At 39.3% G+C, this 17,658-nt stretch overlaps 1 protein-coding gene across 1 annotated transcript in view; it reads right to left on the bottom strand.

Annotated features, from left to right (window-relative positions):
* Nucleotides 1-17,658, bottom strand: part of LOC132652870 (testin-2-like) — a gene marked incomplete at its 5' end in the record, with an annotated part of 67,094 nt that overhangs the window by 10,810 nt on the left and 38,626 nt on the right. The window lies entirely within an intron of this gene.

Here is a 17,658-nt window from a genome sequence, read left to right as displayed (position 1 = left end):
ACCAAACTTTGGGCAGAGCACAGGGAGTTTAATTTCAGCCCAATTCTGATTTTACTTTAGAGAAAATAGTTTTGTTTAAAATGTCTTGGAGTGGGCTGAGTCACTGTACTTTACTTCAGTGTTTCTGATTTAAGCTAAGGTTAGACCCTGTATGTATGGATGCTAGAGCACAATGGTTTCAGTGTTGGGTAGGACTCAGGTGTCATAAGTTTTAACAGATGATCATCTCTAATCAGCAATGACAAGGTGAAGGTGAAGGTCTAAGGAGAAAAAAACAGAGGTGCCAGCTCTCCTGATACTGCCTGGCACTTGGAATGTTCCTTTTCTGTCTTTCTCCTCTCTTGTCTTTAGAAACTAAGTTGTGATATATGAGCTATTTCTTAAAAGCTTGGTTAATAGGTAAGAAAAGTGACTGAGACCTTTGGAAAATGGCTTCCATTTTCTTTTCTGCCTTTTTAAAATTTATTTTTATTTTTTATTAATTACATTTTATTCACTTTGTCTCCCTCCTGTATTCCCTCCCTCCTTCCCGCCCAATCCCTTCCTTCCTCGCCCTTCTCCACAAATGCTTCTCCCCAAGTCCACTGATAATGGAGGTCTTCTTTTCCTTTCTTCTGATCCTAGTCTGTTAGGTCTCATCAGGAGTGGCTGCATTGTCTTCCTCTGTGTCCTGGTAAGGCTGCTCCCCCCTCAGGGGGAGGTAATTAAAGAGCAAGCCAATCAGTTCATGTCAGAGACAGTCCCTATTCCTATTAGTGAACTGCCATGGGCTACATCTGTGCAGGGGTTCTAGGTTATCTCCATGAATGATACTTGGTTGGAGTATCAGTCTCAGGGAAGATCCCTGTGCTCAGACTTTTTGCTTCTGTTGCTCTCCTTGTGGAGCTTCCGTCCTCTTCAGATCTTACTATTTCCCACTTCTTTCATAAGATTCCCTGCATTCTGCCCAACAGTTGGCCATAAGTCTCAGCATCTGCTTTGATAGTCTGCAAGGCAAAGCCTTTTCAAAGGCCCTCTGTGGCAGGCTCCTAACTTGTTCCCTGTTTTCTCCTTCTTCTGATGTCCATCTTCTTTGCCTTTCTGAATGGGGATTGAACATTTTAGCCAAAGTCCTCCCTCTTGATTAGTTTCTTTAAATGTACAGATTTAGTAGTTTTATCCTATATTATATATCTATATGAGTGAATATATGCCATGTGTCTTTCTGCTTCTGGGATAGCTCACTCAGGATGATCTTTTCCAGTTCCCACCATTTACTTGCAAATTTCATGATTTCCTTGTTTTTTTATTACTGAATAGTATTCCATTGTGTATATGTACCACAGTTTCTCAGTTGAGGGTGTTGAAGAGATGGCTCAGAGATTAAGAACACTGACTGTTCCTTTCTGCCTTTTTAAAACTGTTTTTCTTAATCTTTATTCTGAGCTTTAATTCTAGAAACTTATTATCATGAACAATAATGCCAGAAGTTAAGATAAAGAAAATTGAAGAGGTTTAGATAGATGAAAACAGTAATAGATATGAATTTATAATATTTACATGTTAGCTCCCATAGTTCAAGAGGTAAGGAACTTGATCCAGAAACATATTAAATATTACAATTCTCCTAATTATATAAATACATATTCAATATAGAAATATTTCAAGGAATTTCTCATGTAATTTTGATAATAGTATTTAAACCATACTTTGGCTTGTTTGAGAAATTTGGAATCATTGTACAATCTTATTTATTCCCTAATTTCTGCTGAGGTTAAAGTGGTTGCCCATACAGAAGAAAAATCTGAACCTTCAGTATTTTTATTATGGCAATATGTATATATTATGGTATATATATATATATATATATATATATATATATAATAAAAGTTCCCATTTTGATAATTTAAATACTTAGATCAATGGCATCAGTGACATCTACACTGTCATGCAAATACCATCATCAGATATCTGAAGGAAACTGTATTCATTAATCTGTAATCCTCCTCTTTCTCTCAAACCCAGAATCTACCATTTTGCTCTCCATGTGTGTAAATTTGTCTTCTAATGCATTATTTGTGTCCTATCACAAACATGTTGCCTTTACAGTGTGAAAAGTCGGATCAATATATGATAAATTAGGCCTCAAAGCATATGTCAGCTTTCCCTTCTCTCTAGGGTTACATAGTATTCCACAGCATGGCAGAACCATATTTTTCTTATTTGTTTATTGCTTTATGGATATTTGTTGCCTTTTATATGACTGTTGAGGAATGATACTTGTCTCTCATACACAACACCAGATGTATGCAAAACCTAAACTTACACCAAGAAACTTTCAAATTGAAGAGAAGCATTGGAGGAAACAAGTCAGAGGGAGTATAGCATTATACTTGTATACTTGTATAGCATTATTGTTGTAAGCCACTGGACCAGATACTTATAAAACCTGTTTTGAATAGTGATTTTTCCAACTATACATTCAATGTCGAGTCCTCTGATAAGAGTGTGTGAACATCCTAGTGTCATTCTATTTCAGTCAACAATCCTGATGAATCAGTTCAGCACAAACTCCATCCTTGCTCTCTGATTAGAATCCATATCTGATCAGAATCCTCTTCCTCTTATATCCAAGGTAAACTCTTCTCTAGTGACCTGTGTGAATCAAGATCCTCTTCATCTGCCTATCTCAAATGCCCCTTAAAGTGTTCATGCTTATCTTAATAATTTCAAGCATTCTGAGCTCTATGCCGCAGCTTTGAAATATCCTCTACTCATATGGCTATGAGTGCTCTCTTGTTCACTTCTAGGCCCAATAGTAAAGACTCTATATCTACCTTAAAGCTCCCTGATAAAATTTTCTATCACATTTTTAATGAAATGATAAAATGACTTTCCATTTCAGAGTCACTCATCTGTTTGTTTTTTTTTTTTTTTTTTTTTTTTTTTTTTTTAGGTGAGCAGGAAATGTCATCAAATGCAGATACTGTTATTGTCAAGCCTGGGAATATAAGCATGTTTTCAGGAATCATGGCCCATTACTTCCAGTATTCTTGTGAGTCCAGAGGTGAGTTCTTCAAACAATTGATGAAGTTTAAGTGGGGGTTATATGAGGTGAAGGTCTTAAAATTTAGCTTCTGTATCTATGCTTTGCTAGACTGATGTTCTGAGGAGTATAAATAAATGTATGTTCTGCTTGATCAGCACCCAAAATAATTACCCCAAAGTTTAACTTAGTGAACTAGTGAGTTTACTGAGAAAAATTTAAGAAAATATGTATGAGGAGTTATTTATAGGATCATGGTACATTACATTACCAAGATTCCCACCCCAGCATGTCTGATGACTTATGGGGGCTCCTGTAGTACTCAGAAGTAAGCACAACTTGAAAGGATCAGGAAGCTCCTGAATCTTACATGATTCAGCAGTCCCCTCCTCAAGTTTATAGGAGCCATGACCACCAGCATAGGTTGGAAGTTCAACCAATACTGACTTTATTTCAAGCTCAATGAGTTACATAGTAGCAATTGAACTACAAGTTTCTTACATAGTGTCCCTGAGGGTATTTTTATGAGTGAGGAGAGTGCTAACTAATACCAAAGACCTCATAAAAAAGTCATATGAAAATCTTGTACTACAGAAGCTTTATGAAATACAAATAAAGGTATATAAAAAGAACATAAATAGAGTAATCCTAAAACAGAGCAACAATGACCTAGGTAGACAAAAGAGACAAATAAAAATTCTTTTTATTTATTTATTTTTTATTTTTTATAGAAATTCTTATATCAGAAATGAATTGTCTCTGATGGAATTGTTGCCCAGTGAGATTCCATATAATCACAATATCACAGGCTATTGCCATTGCTTTTGAATACCCTCCAGGACTTGGTGAAAGGCCTTATTGATGGGACTTATTATCTACTGAGTCAAAGAACATGGAGAAATTAAGCAGGTAGTGAGTGACCTGGAGCCTTTATCAGTTCTGTCTAGCTTTCATAGTGCTACAAGTTGCTATGAATGATATTGAAAGTGAAAAGTAAATATCAATCTTATCTGACTATGAATTCTTCCAGTTTCAATAATGACCTATGTGGCAAGTTATGCCCACTAGAGAAAGAGTGGTACAGGCGTAATGGGCGTAATTAACTGCTTTCTTACTAAAGACCACTTCACAAGACCTGACACAGATATCAGAGACAAGAATCTGTATAAGCTATGTCAGAGGTCACTTACAACATTTCTGATAATGAGACTTTGTATTAAACCAATTACTAACAAATCCTTGTTAGACCCATACATTAGTACACTCTCTCTTATAAGAGAACATTAGTTTTGCAGTAGATGGCCATTAGCACAAAGACACACAGCTGTTACAGGTACAGAAAATAAATGTCTGGAGAATTCTAAGCTCTAAATGGGACATTTATATCACACCCTTCTTTTCCAAAGGCTTAGGGACAATTGAGGATGAGAGGGTGGAAACAGTGTAAGACCCAGAGGTGATTACTACAAGTAAGCAATGCTTTACACACACAATAGGCAAGTTGCCCAAACGAATGCACAGTCGATATCATAGCATGTAGAAACTGTGCATAAACACAGGGCAAATTCCTAGCATAAAGAAGGGAAATGGCATGAAGGTGCACCCCTAGATGAATTGTACCTTCCAAGAGAAGATTTCCAAGACTTAGTTTTTCTTTTTTTTTTTTATTTTATTTTATTTTTTTTATCAGTTACATTTTATTAACTCTGTATCCCAGCCGTGTCCCGATCCCTCATTCCCTCCCAGTCCCTCCCTCCCTCCCTCCCTCATCTCCACCGTGCCCCTTTCCAAGTCCACTGATGGGGGGGACCTCCTCCCCATTCATCTGATCCTGTTTTATCAGGTATCTTCAGGACTGGCTGCAAAGCCCTCCTCTGTGGCCTAACAGGACTGCTCCTCCCTTCGGGGGTGGGGAGACCAAAGAGCCAGTCATCGAGTTCCTGTTAGAAATAGTCCCTGTTCCCCTCACTTTGGGAAACCAATTGGTTACTGAGCTACCACAGGCTACATCTGAGTGGAGGTTCTAGGTTATATCCATACATGGTCCTTGGTTGAATGTCAGTCTCAGAAAAGACCCTGTGCCCAGATATATTTGGTCCTTGTGGAGCTCCTATCCTTTCCCCATCAGACTAACTCCCCTTCTTTCTTATGATTCCCTGTACTCTGCCAAAGGTTTGGTCATGAGTCTTTGCTTTGAAAACACTGCTAGTTAGAGTCTTTCAGATGCGCTCAGTAGACTCCTGTCATACGTTCAATGCACATCCCATCTGTCTTTCTAAGTGAGGATTGATCATCTTACCCCATGTCCGCTCAATTGATTATCTTTTTTAGGTGTATAGATTTCATTATGTTTATCATATCTTATAGGTCTATATAAGTGAGTATATCCCATGTTTGTCTTTCTCCTTCTGGGATATTTCACTCAGAATGATCTTTTCTAGATCCCACCATTTGCCTGCAAATTTCATGATTTCCTCCTTTTTGATTGCTGAGTAGTATTCCATTGTATAAAAATACCACAATTTCTGTACCCATTCCACCGTTGATGGACATCTGGGTTGTTTCCAGGTTCTGGCTATTACAAATAGAGCTGCTATAAACATGGTTGAGCAAGTGTCCTTTTTGTGTACTTGAACAAACTTTGGGTATATACCTAGCGGTGGTATAGCTGGGTCTGTAGGAAGCACTATTCCTATTTGTCTTAGAAAGCGCCAGATAGCTTTCCAGAGTGGTTATACCAGTTTACATTCCCACCAGCAGTGGAGCAGGGTTCCCCTTTCTCCACAACCTCTCCAGCATGTGTTATCGCTTGAGTTTTTCATCTTGGCCATTCTGATGGGTGTAAGGTGATATCTCAGGGTTGTTTTGATTTGCATTTCCCTGATGGCTAATGAGGATGAGCATTTCTTTAAGTGTTTTTCTGCCATTCGATATTCCTCTGTCGAGAATTCTCTGTTTAGCTCTGTTCCCCATTTTTTAATTGGATTACTTGGATTGCTGCTTTTCAGCTTCTTTAGTTCTTTGTATATACTGGATATTAGTCCTCTGTCAGATAAAGGGTTAGTGAAGATTCTTTCCCAATCTGTAGGCAGTCGTTTTGTTTTGATGACGGTATCCTTTGCTTTACAGAAACTTTTCAGTTTCATGAGGTCCCATTTATTGATTGTTGCTCTTAGAGCCTGTGCTGTTGGTGTTCTGTTCAGGAAGTTGTCTCCTGTGCCAATGAGTTCTAGGCAGCTTCATATGGAGAAACAAAAAACCCAGAATCTCCAAAACGATCCTGTACAACAACAGATCATCTGGAGGTATCTCCATTCCTGATCTCAAGCTGTACTACAGGGCAACAGTAATAAAAACTGCATGGTACTGGCATAGAAACAGAAAGGAGGATCAATGGAACCACATAGAAGACCCAGAAATAAATCCACACACCTATGAATACTCGATATTCGACAAAGAAGCCAATTCCATTCAATGGAAAAAAGACAGCATCTTCAACAAATGGTGCTGGACCAACTGGATGTCTACATGCAGAAAAATGAAAATAGATCCATATTTATCACCCTGCACAAAACTAAAGTCAAAGTGGATCAAGGACCTCAACATAAAACCAGAAACCCTAAATCAATTGGAAAAAAAAGACTTAGTTTTTCTGAATGGAAAAGATCTGCCTCTTGGTCAGGCTAATACCCGTGAGTGGATGGCCACATACATAAGACTATATACAAAGAAATGACTGAAATGGTTAGGATTTAAAAAAAAATGAGAACATAAAATGGTATGAACTAAGGTGGATCTCAGAGCATATGGGGAAAGGGAAAAAATATAAAGTAAAAAATTCTCAAGGAATTAACAAAGCCATTATAAAATAAAGGTTATTACCAAAAGGTAAAAAAGAGCCTTACACAGAGTTCTTGGGTGTGATATTGAGACTAAGGGTGGATGTTTCATAGAGGAGAATAGGATTATGTAGTTCCACCACAAAGGTAGAGGCAAAGATCTATGACTTTAGGTGGTACCAGTTCATGTAAATGCTTCTATTTCAGATTCAATACTGTCCTATGGATGTCTTTCTTCTTCAATAAATTTATACCATTTCATTGTTGACAAAAATTCTATTGATGTAACAAGCTCTTTTTTTTCTTGTGATGGATACACTATTATTTCTCCTTTTTATTTCCTAATAATGCCACAACAAATATCATTGCAAATGTGATATTTTCAGGGGTAAATAATATCATAATTTCATTTCTTGCCATGAAAGTGACTATTGTAGAAGAGATGGTCTCAAGCACACTCTAACATGTAGCCAGCGGATATCCATCTTTTCAAGCTTTATAAGACTTTGTATGCAAACTCTGATGTAATTTATTACTTCTATTTTAATATTTGTCCTAATCTAAAAATATTATCACTAAAATTCAATGTATTATTTATTATTACATTAATCAGAATGCTGATTGTTTTAAAAATATGATATTAAACTTGTCTGTGCTGAGAACACGTGCTCCCAGAACTTACTATATATAGCTGAGATTTATTCCATTTGTTTCCCATAGTAACTCTAGAAAGGAAAAGTCACAGCTTCATCCTTTGATTGAAAAACAGATGAGATATTTCTGAGTGCATAGAAAGCTGCTTCAAGACTCTTTGATTCCAGGTTTCCAGTATAAAAATGCAAAGACATTATAGTATCCATGAGCACAGATTGTTAAAACGTGAATTCTGTACTTGTCAGGTGTCTCTTGGCCTGTCCACACTATGTGTTGGATTGTTGCACACACATTCAAAACGAGGAGAAGAGGAAAGAAGAAGCAGAATTAGAGTGGAAAGACAGGATTTATTTGAGTGTAGAGTCCCTAGGAAAACCCCATCTTGCTCTCCAAACACAGAATGGACCCACACTAAACACAGAAGATGCGTGCTCACTGGGGAGTCAGTGTTTGAATTCTGTGGAGAACTTGAATGGCTTTTCACTGTCATGTGCTTCAAGCAGCCATAGAAGAGGCTGTGCCCATTAGGCTTTCTTTTTAGCCTGTCTCTATCTCAGGAAAGAAGTAAGTAAAAAGAATATAAAGCAGTAAGGAACAACCTAGAAGCAGGGTGATGAAAACAGAAAAAAAAAAAAAAAAAAAAAAAAGACGTCGCTCTGACTCCAAAGCTCCCCTAACATCGGTTATGGCAAACAATTGTATAATGATTTATGTAAGATACATGTATTGCTTCTTACCCCCAAATCCTTAAAGACCTGAATGAAGGACACAGACATGAGAAAAACACTTTAGAGAGTTTGTTTGTATGATCGGTAAAAGTGCTTCTAAGGCATTAGTGTGGTGCCCCAATGACCCTGGGCACCCTTCTCCTTAAATTTTATATTGAATGATCAGGTCCTTTCTTCTGTGTTTTATAATAGCCATTGTAAGATCCAAGATGAATGTTTACGAGTCATTCTGTCATTTGTGACACTTGTAGGCTTGTTTTCACTGTTATCAGTTCTGTGATTATTGTTTTTATGTATTTCTCTCTCAGCTTACTTTTTTTTCAGGTTTTTAAAATTTAAGTTTATTTACTTTATGTCCCCAAAGCAGCCCCCTACCTTCTCTCCTCTCAGTCACTCATTTTCCCCCTCCTCATTCCTTCACCTCTTCCTTCCCCCCCAAAAAAGGGAAGCCTCCCTTCCCTGTATCAATTCTTTCCAGCAATCAAGTCACATCTGGACTGAGCATATCCTTATCCACTGAGGCCAGGCCAGGCAGTCCTCCGGGGGGAAGTGATCCAAAAGCAGGCAATAGAGTCCATGTTAGAAATAGCCCCACTGCACCATTCCCCACTGCTCCATTCTCCAGGAGAACCACATGAAGACCAATCTGCCCATTGTCCCATATGTGCAGGGCACCTAGTTCCAGACCATGCATGTTCCTTACTTGATGTCTCAGTCTCTGTAAGCCACCATGGAACTGGATTAGTCATATCTGTTGGTTTTCTTGTGGGATTCCTGTCTCCTCCAGTTCCTTCTATCTTTCTTCCCACACTTTCACAAGATCCCTGTAATCCAGCCCCTTGAATGGCTGCAAGTCCCAGAATCTGATCTGCTGCTGGATGGAGCCTTCCAGACTACAGTCATGTTAGGTTCCTGTCATGTGTGGCTTTCTGGGTCTGGGTTACTTCACTCAGGGTAATAGTTTCTAGTTCCATCCATTTGCCTGCAAATTTCACGAGTTTTTTTTGTTTTTTTTTTGTTTTTGTTTGTTTGTTTTTGGTTTCTTTTTTTGTTGTTGTTGTTTTTGTTTTGTTTTTAAGAGCTGAGTAGTATTCCATTGTGTAAATGTACCATGATTTCTTTATACATTCTTTGATTGAGGAACATCTACATCGTGTTTCCAGTTTCTGGATATTAGGAATAAAGACATTATGAACATAGTTGAGCAAATGTCCTTGTTATATGGTGGAGCATCTTTTGCGTATATGCCCAGGAATGTTATAGGGTCTTGAGGTAGAATTATTCCCAATCTTCTGAGAAAGTGTTAGATTGATTTCCAGAGAGGTTCTACAAGTTTACATTCCCACCAGCAATGGAGGAGTGTTTCCCTTTCTCCACATCCTCACCAGCATGTGTTTTCAGCTGAGTTTTGATCTGAGCCATTCTGAAAGGTATAAGATGGAATCTCAGAGTTGTTTTGATTTGCATTTTTCTGATGACTAAGAACAGTTAACATTTCTTTAAATGCTTCTTAGCCATTCAAGATTCCTCTGTTGTGAATTCTTAGTTTAGCTCTGTATCCCATTATTTAACTGGATTGTTTTATTTGTTGGTGTTTAATTTTTTTAAAGTTTTTTTGTATATTTTGGATATTAGCCCTTTATCTGATGTAGGGTTGGTGAAGATAGTTTTCCAATACCCACAGCTTACTTTAGATGTAGTGCTGTTTGACTTTCTTTTTTTATTTTAATTTTTATTAACTGCACTATATTCACTTTGTATCCCTCCATAAGCCCCCCTACACCCCTCCTAATCCCACCTTTCCTCCCTCTTCTCCACGCATGTCCCTCCCCAAGTCCACTGATAGGGGAGGTCTTCCTCTCCTTCCTTCTGATCCTAGTCTATCAGATCTCATCAGGAGTGGCTGCATTGTCATCTTCTGTGGCCTGGTAAGGCTGCTCCCCCCTCAGGGGGAGGTGATCAAAGAGCAGACCAATCAGATTATGTCAGAGGCAGTCCCTCTTCCCATTACTATGTAACCCACTTGGACACTGAACTGCCATGGGCTACATCTGTACAAGGGTTCTAGGTTATCTCTGTGCATGGTACTTGGTTGGAGTCTGAGTCTCTGGAAAGACCCCTGTGTTCAAATTTTTTGGTTCTGTCGCTGTCCTTGTGGAACTCCTGTTCTCTCCAGATCGTACTATTTCCCACTTCTTTCATAAGATTCCATGCACTCTGCCCAAGAGTTGGCCATAAGTCTCAGCATCTGCTTTGATAGTCTGCAGGACAGAGCCTTTCAGAGGCCCTCTGTGGCAGGTTACTAGGTTGTTTCCTGTTTTCTTCTTCTGATGTTCATCCTCTTTGCCTTTTGGGATGGGGATTGAGCGTTTTAGTCAGGGTCCCCTCTCTTGATTAGTTTCTTTAGATGTACAGATTTTAGTAGGTTTATCCTATATTATATGTCTATATGAGTGAGTATATACTGTGTGTCTTTCTGCTTCTGTGATAGCTCACTCAGCATGATCCTTTTCAGTTCCCACCATTTACCTGCAAATCTCATGATTTCCTTATTTTTCATTGCTGAGTAATATTCCGTGTAGATGTACCACAATTTTTGTATTCATTCTTCAGTTGAGGGGCATCTGGGCTGTTTCCAGCCTCTGGCTATTACAAATAAAGTTTCTACAAACATGGTTGAGCAGATGTCCTTGTTGTATACTTGAGCGTCTTTTGCATATATGCCTAGGAATGGTATAGCTGGATCTTGAGGAAGTGCTACTCCTAATTGTCTGAGAAAATGCTGGAGTGATTTTCTAAGTGCTTGTGCAAGTTTACATTTCCACCAACAGTGGAGGAGGATTCCCCTTTCTCCACATCCTCTCCACCATGTTTTGTCACTTGAGTTTTTGATCTCTATTTTTAAGCAAACACATTTGCATATTTATGTAATGGATAAAGCAGCACACATCCCTTCTTATTCCTAACTGTTTCTGATGTCAATCCCCTGCTCATCTAGTGAGAACTTCCTGATTTTAGGCCCAGATTGTTGCTTTCTAAATTGACCAAATAACATGTATACTTCAATACCTTAACATCAAAGAAAAAAAATACCCACAAATCCATAAAACCAAAAAACAAACACCACCAAAAACACTGTTAGTATTTTCCAGGACCCAACTCCTTATTTCATTTCTGTAAGACAAGAGAAAGAAATGAAGAGAAAACAAATTGACAAGGAAGAGGTGACCTGCAAAGTATCCTTATTTACAGATGTTGTGATTCTTTATGCAAAGGACTGTGAAGACTGTATTTTCTACTAGAAAATACCTATAGCTGATTAACACATTTAGCAATTTAGCAATCAGGATACAAATATCAGTACCTCAACTATATCCCAATAACAAATAAACTTAGAAGGAAATGGGGTAAAGAATATGTTTATAATAATTTCAAAATGTTTTGTAATAAATCTAACCTGGTGAGTGAAGATTTGTATCATGAAAACTTCAAGAGACTGAAGAAGATACCAGAAGATAAACAGACACAACCTGTTCCCATGCCCAGAAATAGGTAGGGTTAACATTGTGAAAGTGCCATTGTGCCAAAAGCCATCTACAGACTGCATGCAATCCCCATCAAGATGCCAACACAATTCTACATAGAGATGAAAAAAAAATTAAAATTCCTATGGAAGCACAACCCCCACACCAAAAAAAAAAACCAAATAAAAAATAAAACAGGACAGCCACAACAATTACAAGACATAAAAACACAGTCGGAGTTATCATCATCCCTGATTGTAAATCTACTGTAGAGATACAGTCATGAGAATAATGCGGTAGTGGCATCAAAACGACACATCCAACTGAGGCACATATTAGCCCACTTTCCTACCCCGAGAAGCCAACAGTATCAGTTGGAAACAAAAGAAAGAATCTTCAACAAATAATTATGGTCAGACTGGTCAAGCATAAAAATATTAGACGAGATTCTTACCTTTTGCTCTACACAAAACTCATCTCCAAATGGATCAAGGACCTCAGCATTAGATCTGATAGCCCAAATTTGTTAGGGGAGAAAGTAAGGAACACACTTCAAGTTAGACACAGGGAAGAACTTTCTGGACAGGGCCCCAGTAGCACAGGGCATTAAGACCAACAATTTAGAAAAAAATGCAGAAGGTCCATTCTCTATTAGCAAGGAATTATTAATATCACAGTCCATGAATTATTCATGACCCAGAAGAAATTAGTTATGTAATACAAATTCAGTTGATCTTTCCTTTGGGGTACAGAGAGGAAGACACATGTGAGGTAGATGTTCTGGGAGCCATTTCTTTCTGAGAGGGAAAGGCTATCTTGAATATTTGCAAAAACATTTTATGAGCCTGGTATGGTTACGCCTGCCTTGAATCCTAGCTCTTGGAAAGCAAAGGCTGCCACAGATAGGGAAGCTCAGTCCATGAAATAAGACTCGGAGTCTGCAATGTGAATTACCAGCAAGGGCCACTGGGGCCCAAAAAGCTTGTAAGAACCTTGTGCTGAGTTTGTATTAGGGGCAACTACATGGAAAGATAATATACAATCATGAAATTGTTTCCAGGCAGTAAAACATTTTATTAATATGTCCACCAGGGGGGAACAAAGACAAGGAAGCAACAGTAGAAAAAGCACTCATACTTCTTAAGAAATAACACATTCCCAGACACTTGTGCTGGAAATGGCTGTTAACAGATCATTTCCTTTGTTGTTAGTGTGCCAAAGCCAGAGCTCCTAGACATAGGATATGTTTCTTTCCCAGATTATGCTGTCAGAAACAAAAGGCAGGCAGAGAGCTCTGAGTTCACAGTCTTCTCAGTAAGATCATTGCCAGCCAAGGCTGCATAGTAAGATGGCTGCCTCAGAACCAAACCAAACAAAAAAATATTTTAGAAATTGGTGACAAATCTTGCCAAATTCACAGAATTATTGATTACTATCCTTATAAAGTAGAATGTGTGGATGTTTTCAATAAATTTACATGAAAAAAAATCATAGTACAGATATCAGAGGAGAGCCAAAACTAATCTAGACAAATGTATAATTATTTTTCCAGTGAGCATGCCACAAAACTCACCCCTTGCCTTATGCCTTGGAAATGATAATGATCTCCAGGTTTTCATATAGTAATGTTTTCCTTCTGTGCTTGTGATCTGTGTATTTTTAATAACATCACACGTATATTTTTAAAAGTTTTAAAACTCTATATAAGCAGATCTTATCTTAAACAGATGTTTTTAAAAAGAGTTTTACATGGAAATTCAATGAGTAAATGTGTTCTAGTCTTTATAAGAAGATCAATAATGGACACATAGAGGAACTCAGAAAACTAAAACCCTTTTTAAAATTTTATTAATTACAGTTTATTCACTTTGTATCCCAGCTTTAGTCCCCCTCACCCCTCCCCTCCTAATTCCACCCTCCATCCCTCCTCTTTCTCCTATGCTCCTTCCCCAGTCCGATGATAGGGGAGGTCCTCCTCACCTTCCATCTCACCCTAGTTTATCAGGTCTCATCAGGACTGGCTTGTTGTCCTCTATGGACTGGTAAGGCTGCTCACCCCTCAGGTGGAGGTGATCAAAGAGCCAGCCCATGAGTTCATGTCAGAGACAGTCCCTGTTCCTATTATTGGGGAACCCTCTTGGACACTGAGCTGCCATGGGCTACTTCTGTGCAGGTGTTCTAAGTTATCTCCATGCATGGTCCTTGTTTGCACTATCAGTCTCAGAAAAGACCCCTGTGCCAAGATTTTTTGGTTCAAATCCCTTAAGTACAGCAAAGGAAGCCATCATTCAAAGAAAGAGCCAGCATGCAGAATAGGATTTAAAACAAACAAACAAAAAACAGTTATACATCTGACAGATGATTACTATCCAGAACACACAAAGATTAAAAAAAAAACCCAAACACCGTGAAAACAAATACCCAACTAAGTTTGGGGGTGATTAGAACTAATCACAGTTCCCAAAAGAAGGAATAAGATAGCCAGGAAATACTTTCTAAAATGTTCAACATAGTTAGTAGTCAAGTAAATACAAAATAAAAATTGCTTTGAAATTTCTTCTACTCTGACCAGAATAGCTAAGATCATAAAGTAAATGACTGAAATAGGCTGGTGTGAATGAGGGTAAAGGGGAGTACTTATTCACTGTTGGTGGGAGAGCTAATTAATAGAGCCAGCATGGAAATCAGTGCAGTTTCCTCAAAAAGCCAGAGATGGAACTAGCTTACAATTCAGCTACAGCACTTCTGGGCATGTAACCATGGGGGTCTATGTCCTAGCTCTGAAGTACTCACTTGCTCATCCATGTTCATTCCTACTTTATTCATAATAGCCAGAAAAGAGAAACAGCCTAGATGTCCATCACCTGGTATATGGATAATCAAGACTTGCTGCATATACACAATGGAATATATTCAGCTATAAAAAATGAAATTCTAAAGTTCGTAGTGAGTGGGTGGAATTGGAAATAATTCTGAGTGAGTCAGGAAAAAATCAGAGGCTAGCTTAGGCTTAGATATCATTGCATAAGGTGTGGGGTGTCTCTAGATTGTAAAAGAGATGGTGAACATCTGCAATGAAGAAGTATGTGTTCTAGAACTAGCAGTGGTGGCGTCCGAGGTCTGAGTAGGTTCAGGAGACCATTGCCCCCAGGGGCGAGACGTGCTCCATGTAAATTGACTAACTCCATGTTTTCCTCCACTTTTGAAAATCATTTAAGGTTCTTAAATTATTTTTTCCCCTTTTTTTAAAAATTTTTCATCAATTACACTTTATTCATTCTGCATTCCCCCATAAGCCCCTCCCTCCTCCCCTCCCAATCCCACCCTCCCTCCTCCCTCTGCTTGCATGCCACTCCCCAAGTCCACTGATAGGGGAGGTTCTCCTCTCCTTTCTGATCTTAGTCCATCAGTTCACATCAAAAGTGGCTGCATTGTCCTCTACTATGGCCTGGTAAGGCTGCTCCCCCTCAGGAGGAGGTGACTAAAGAGCAGGCCAGTCAGTTCATGTCAGAGGCAGTCCCTCTTCACATTACTATGTAACCCAATTGGACTCTGAACTGCCCTGGGCTACATCTGTGCAGGGGTTCTGGGCCATCTCCATGAATAGTCCTTGGTTGGAGTATGAGTCTCTGGGAAGTTCCCTGTGTTCAGATTTTCTTGTTCTGTTGCTCTCCTTGTGGAGACCCTGTCCTCTCCAGCTCTCACTATTTCCCAGTTCTTACATAAAATTCCATTCACTCTGCCCAACAGTTGCCCATCAGGCTCAGCATCTGCTTTGATAGTCTGTAGGGCAGAGGCTTTCAGAGGCCCTCTGTGGTAGGTTCCTAGGTTGTTTCCTGTTTTCTTCTTCTGATGTCCATCCTCTTTGCCTTTCCGGATGGGGATTGGACATTTTAGTCAGGGTCCTCTCTCTTGCTTAGTTTCTTTAGATGCACAGGTTTTAGTGGGTTTGTCCTATGTTGTATGTCTATATGAGTGAGTATATACCATGTGTGTCTTTTTGCTTCTGGGACAACTCACTCAGAATGATCCTTTCCAGATCCCACCATTTACCTGAAAATTTCATGAACTGATGCAGGATGTTCCAACGAGGGGGTTAAGGCTTCTCATAATATTTCCTATAAGCCCACACCTGTTTGTTTATATCCCCCATTTCTATTCATTATTAGCCAGATAGAGCCAAGTAATTGTGGTAATGATACTTGCTTTTTTGCCCAATGTTGGAATGCTAGTAAATTTACTAGCTGGTTACTCGCATGCCTCACTGGGTGCCTGTGCCCGTTGATGCCCCTCACGCTATGACTCTCTTCAGACAGAAAAGGGATCTTGGAATTACAGCTGCCATTGTTACTGCCATCTCATTGGCGGCTGTTGGAGCTACCACCGCAGCATTAGCCAGGAGTCATACTGTGCAGACTGCTCAGACCCTGAATAACCTTTTAGCCAATGTAGCTCATGCCTTAGATGTACAAAAAGGAATTAATGCTCAACTAAAAGGAGGCTTGGTGGAGTTCAATCAGAGGATTGACCTCATGCAGGAGCAAATTGATACCCTATGGCAAATCGCTCAACTTGGCTGTCAATGAAAGTATGCTGGACTTTGAGTCACTAGCATACAACATGAGAATTTTCCCTGTGCTGCAAATCTGTCTAAACAATTGTCTAGCTATATTTTAGGTAATTGGACTGGAGAATTCGATACTATGATGGAGCAGCTGAGAGTGGCCATTGTCACGGTAAATTCTACCAGAGTGGACACAGGACTAGCCACAGGATTAGCATCATGGATTGCTGCAGCCATGAATCATCTGAAGGAATGGGCGGGCATGGGAGCATTAGCAGGCCTTTTGGTGTTGGTCTCCTTGGTTTGCCTGTGGTATATATGCAAGATTAGAGTCTCATAACAGCGTAATGCAGCCATGACCATTCAGGCCTTTACAGCCATTGAAGCAGGACAGTCTCCCCAAGCATGGTTGGATACCATAAAAAGCTAAAATGTTATGCTCAGGATGCGAGGCTAAGCACTGCACTCAGGGCCAGCCCCTTTCGACCCAGAGAAGAGCATGTCTGATTGCATGCGGGTTGATGCCCCAGGTCCCGCCTCTGAGAAAAAGATATCAGACAGGTCTGATGCTCTTTGGGTGGATGACACCTAAATGAACATCAGTACAAAGTCCCAATTTATTTCTAATATCAGAGATCAGACCTCTACTCTTGCCTGATGCATCTAAAACAAAAAGGGGGAACTGTAGAGAGCTGTGGAATGCTGTGCCTTAAAGATGGAGCTGGTTTCCGCCTTCCATCTTCCCGATGGTGAGTGCTCTCTGTCACGAACAACTCCACATCTGGCTAAGGCTGAGGATCTGGCTTGCTTCCATGTATGTGGACCTATCTGCATTGCCCACGTGTCATGCTGGGGCTGGCTACCCAGAGGCTATCTAAGCTGTGGGCTGGCTTTCCCCAGGGTCAGATGATTGTTCAAGGTTCCTGAATAAACTGCATTGGAAAAAAAAAAAAGAAAGTAAATAGAATAAGAGGAATGAATAAATACATGATTCCTTAGCTATTGGAAAAAAAAAGTATGTGTTGAGACATGACAGGGACATTGCACACATGGAATCACAGAGTTACTATGTTTAATCACAGAATAAGCACAAGCTCTTCACAAGGTCCATCCACTCAGATGAAGTAGCAACAGTGGGGAGAATCATGAAGTCCCATCCCAGCAGTAAAACTGTTGGCAGTTGATAACTGCAATAGTAGAAGAGTAAGTTTTCTTTAAAGATGTGCCCCTGAGAGTTTGTTTACGATCCAGTAATCGTCTTATACTCATGTATACACACATGGTATTATGTGAGCTTAGTGGGTTTAGTAAAACAAACAAACAA

The sequence above is a fragment of the Meriones unguiculatus genome, chromosome 3, assembly GCF_030254825.1.
Source record: "Meriones unguiculatus strain TT.TT164.6M chromosome 3, Bangor_MerUng_6.1, whole genome shotgun sequence".
Lineage (NCBI taxonomy): Eukaryota > Metazoa > Chordata > Mammalia > Rodentia > Muridae > Meriones > Meriones unguiculatus.
This window is presented reverse-complemented; position numbering and strand designations above follow the sequence as displayed.